The 4,435-nt window shown below is 40.2% G+C and overlaps 1 pseudogene; it reads right to left on the bottom strand.

Annotated features, from left to right (window-relative positions):
* Window positions 1–904: 904 nt before the first annotated feature.
* LOC129498423 (peptidyl-prolyl cis-trans isomerase A-like) lies at window positions 905–4,224 on the bottom strand (annotated as a pseudogene).
* Window positions 4,225–4,435: the final 211 nt, after the last annotated feature.

Raw genomic sequence — 4,435 nt, 5'->3', positions numbered from 1 at the left:
CTTTAAATCTTGAGAAGCAAATCATGGCTTATTATAGAAATTGAACTATAAGGAAAAACAGCCAACTCTCAATTTCTAAAGGGAAGCATTGTAACATTTACGGAAGTTTTAGATTGAAGAAACAAAGCTTCATTTTGAATATATTTTAAAACCAAAAAAGCAACAACTTTAAGGAATTTATAGGACAATTTCTTAAACTGAAAAAAATAGGATGGATGAGAGATGAATTGTTCCATACTGTTCTCTTGCTCAAAATAATTTTCTTTTGAAGAATTTGTGGTTTGGGGAATAGGATAAAATTTATCACTCCCAAATAATTGCTTTACTTTGTTAAAAATCTGTACATCTATATTTTGATATTTCTAAAAGAAACATTTAATGCATATGATTGCATTACATTAATAATAAAACCTAAAAGAAATCTATTCAATTATAAAATCTTAACAATTTTTTTCTAAATTATAATGGCCTGAGGATTCTGAACTGTAGCAAATATCCTAAAATTGTAAATCAATGATATGAATATTCAGTTAAAACTTTGTGATGATAACTATGGCGTAAATTTATCCTGCAAGGGCACCAGGTATTTGAACATATATAGACAAAAAGTCAAATATAAAATTGAATACTACTTAAAATATTAATAGAAATACAATATGAAATAATATAAAATAGAACTTGGAGTCTACATCCAGTTCCTTCACTTGATTTTTGTTTGTTTAGTTTTTATTACCTAATCAGAAATTTAACTCTGCAACCCAGCTAGACTGTGGACTATAAAACCCATAGAACTCCAGTAACAGCACAGGTTATAGGTTATTTTAAGGAGATGGGTATAAAGGGTGCTTGCTTGAGCTACAGAAAGAATGATCTGGTAATTAAGATAAAATGCAAGAAAAATGTATTAGACTTGTCCACAGTCAGGTATGGTGATCTCCTTGCTGGTCTTGCCTTTCCTAGATCCAAAGTGCTCCATGGCTTCCACAATATTTGTGCCCTCTTTCGCCTTGCCAAAGACCATGTGTACCATCCAACCACTCTGTCTTGGCAGTGCAGGTGAAAAACTGGATCCCATTTGTGTTGGATCCAGCATTTGCCATGGACAAGTTGGCAAGACCCCTGTGCTTCAGGGTGAAACTCTCATCATCGAATTTCTCTCCATAGATGGGCTTGCCACCAGTGCCATTATGGCAGGCAAAGTCCCCACCCTGGCACAGAAATCCCTGAATAAGCCTGTGAAAGAAGGGACCTTATAACCACATCCTTTCTCCCCAGGCCTCAGAGCACAAAAGTTCTCCGCTGTCTTTGGAACTTTGCAAACACCTAGAAGGAGACTCAGTCCAAAGGCTGGCCGTCCAGGGCGATGTCAAAGAACACAGTAGAGGGATCCCTGGGTGGCGCAGCGGTTTGGCGCCTGCCTTTGGCCCAGGGCGCGATCCTGGAGACCCGGGATCGAATCCCACATCGGGCTCCCGGTGCATGGAGCCTGCTTCTCCCTCTGCCTGTGTCTCTGCCTCTCTCTCTCTCTCTCTCTGTGACTATCATAAAAAAAAAAAAAAGAACACAGTAGAGCTGAGCATGGCTGGGCTGCACGGACAGCTCAGGGGCAGTGAATGCAAGGCGCCGTTCCCCCACTTTCAGATTAAAGAAATAGAGGCCAGGGAATTTCTTTCATTCACTTTCATGAGATTGTAAAATTCACTCGTGGAATCAAGCTCAGCTTTTGCTGATGCTTACCACTAAAATGTGCCACCTCCAGTTAAAGGTACTGGGATCTTAAATAACAGTGAACTACCGATTAGTCTATACCTTACTCAAAAATAGTTCCCTTCTTTTCGACCATGTTAATAGGAATTTTTTTTCTTTAAACAGAGTACGTGTCAGCAGTAAGAAGCAAGAACTAAGACCAAAAAGCTGCTAGTGGAAGGCAAGAAAAGGGAAAGCAGAGAAAAATTTCATCTCCTTCAGTATTTTGACCAGTGCTGGACCTCTCAGAAATTTAGCACTGTGTCACTCAATTCGGACCTTCTATCTATGATGCCAACTCAGTTGAAAGCAATGATCATCGGTGAGTAGAAAATCCTCAATATTGATCGAGAAGGGATTTTTTTTTTTCGGAAGTGTGAAGTTTTTTTATCTAGCAAAGATTGTAGAAGATAAACTAATTTTGATGCGGGTAGATTGGATGAAAGTCCATGGAGGCCAGCATATCGAAAGAGAAATGAATGACCGTATTTTGGAGGTTATATGGAGTTGGCAGTCTTGGAATTTGTAGCCACAACAAAGGCTCCAGTGTACAAGGGAGAAAAAGCAGGACGTTCTCTAGCATCTCCCCAAAAGGCCTCTTGCACCAGATGCGGTTTCTCCGCGACCCCACTGTTACCCTCAAATCCTACTCAGCTTCCATGCCGAGTTTTTTATTCGGCCACTGTTTTCTGTCCAGATCGCTGGTTTCCAAACCAACCTCCATGTTCCACTCAAGCCACCAGTGCTTTAGAGAGCTTCAGGCCGGAGGGGCAGGCACGGAGCGCTGGCAGGTGGTGGAGCCGTTAGCCAGCCTTGTGTATCACAAGAGATCTGATGCTATCACATTCCTTTTCCCCCAAAGACTAAAGAGAGCAGGCCTTTGTGTGCATGCAGGAGGGGGATGAAAACAGTTTGTCTCCTGAGCAGCCAGCCTTTGTCATGTTACAAATGAAATCACTTTGGAAATTTAGAGAATTAATATCATAATGAAGACGGGAGTACCCATTAGGGTGGTCTAATGTTGCTCTGGAGAAATGTGATGGATGCCCAGTGGCTGCAAGCCCTTATTTGCAGAGAGTCACCTCTGCAGTTGCCATTATTAGGAAGATGTCTGAAGCAGAGGATCAGACACAACCATTGCAAGATGAGATAGTGTTTGACTGGTTTCCAGGGAACCGAAGGATGCAAGCTTAGTTGTACCTGTCACTATGGCTCCCAGCATTTTTCCCCCTTAATGTCTTTTTTAGCTGTAGGAAGTTTCTCTTTAAAGATTCAGTGCTTTCCTAATGGCATAAAGTGAGTAATGGGAAGCATATAAAAATGTTATATAGATTACAAATGGACTCAGTCTGTTTGAAGACAATGTGTGTCAGCCCTAAAGAACGATTTTATTTAGCTTTACTTTTTCTCTTGAAAATAAATTTAGCCAAACCTCCTGAAATGAACACACCACCGGCATCCCCGTGCTCATTTAGTTTTCTATGTAAAACATCACTGGCTTCCATGGCAATATATGTGCCTACCCCAGATCGGCTCTGTAGCTGATGCTCTTGCCGGCACTAACGCCTAGGATACAGTACTTCCAGGAATTATTGTAAAATCTAATTGAATCATCATTTCTGGTACCCAAATGTCTCAGCCTCTTGAACTGCTTTCCAGTGACACTGGCATGCATAATGGGAAGTGAGAGTTTTCCAAAACCTCGTATCAATTCCAGACTAGATGAAAAAGAAGGATAATTTCCCTGGGGGGGGGGGGGGGGATGGAATTGGAGTGAAGGAAGGGAAAGGCTAAATATTTCCTGGAAAGTAAAATTAATGCCCACTTTTCTTCCAATTCACAACTAGTCCTTTTGTGTCCCAGATCTGCATGTATAAAATTTGCATTTCTTGTTCCCATGTGTGCCATTTACTGAGTAGTATCCCTTCTCTGCCGTATCTGTCTTCCAATATCTCTTCCTTTTCAAAACAGGTTTATAATACTTTTTTTAAAAAAAAAATTGAGACTGCTGCAGAGACATGATCACCCAGAATTTGGAAATCTTGGTCAATTATAAATGGAAACAACTCAGGAATTATTCCAGTTCTTTTCCCGGCATGAACAAAAACAAAATAGCTAAACTTATTTACTAATCAATTAGAGAGCAACCTTGGACTATTTTAGGATCTGGTTCAATGAATATCTAGGTTCTTTCTCTTGAGCTGCTTTTAGTTTCATGCTCTCTTCTGTATTCAAAACATTTCAGGCCAGCCAGCCTAAAGGTCCAATCAAATCTCCCTCACGTGAAATTATAAACTGAAAGCAAGGGTCACCAAAAAGCTGAGCTAACTACTTTCTGGGTTGTCTCTGGTGCCTTTTGAAGGGGACACAATTAATTTAATTCATAAAGCCTTACTACCTTTCCAAAACAGTAAATTCTATTTGCTCTCCAAACACAAAAACTTGCTGATCGTCCACGTGTATACTCCGCCTATTCATGTTGGTGCTTGTTGTATTTCAAATCTAGATTTCATCATGTATCTTAAGAGTTCTTTAACTTCATCTTGTATCCAAGCCATTTTTCCCCAGCCATATTTTAGTCTCTCTAGAAATAATAAATATTTATCTTCATGGCACCTAGCCCCGTGTTAGGCACACAGCAAGGACTCCATTAAGTACCTGCTAAATGAAATCAGATTGGTGTAACCAG

The sequence above is a fragment of the Nyctereutes procyonoides genome, unplaced genomic scaffold (assembly GCF_905146905.1).
Source record: "Nyctereutes procyonoides isolate TBG_1078 unplaced genomic scaffold, NYPRO_anot_genome, whole genome shotgun sequence".
Lineage (NCBI taxonomy): Eukaryota > Metazoa > Chordata > Mammalia > Carnivora > Canidae > Nyctereutes > Nyctereutes procyonoides.
Note: the sequence above shows the minus strand (reverse complement) of the source record. Positions and strands in the feature narration are given on the sequence as shown.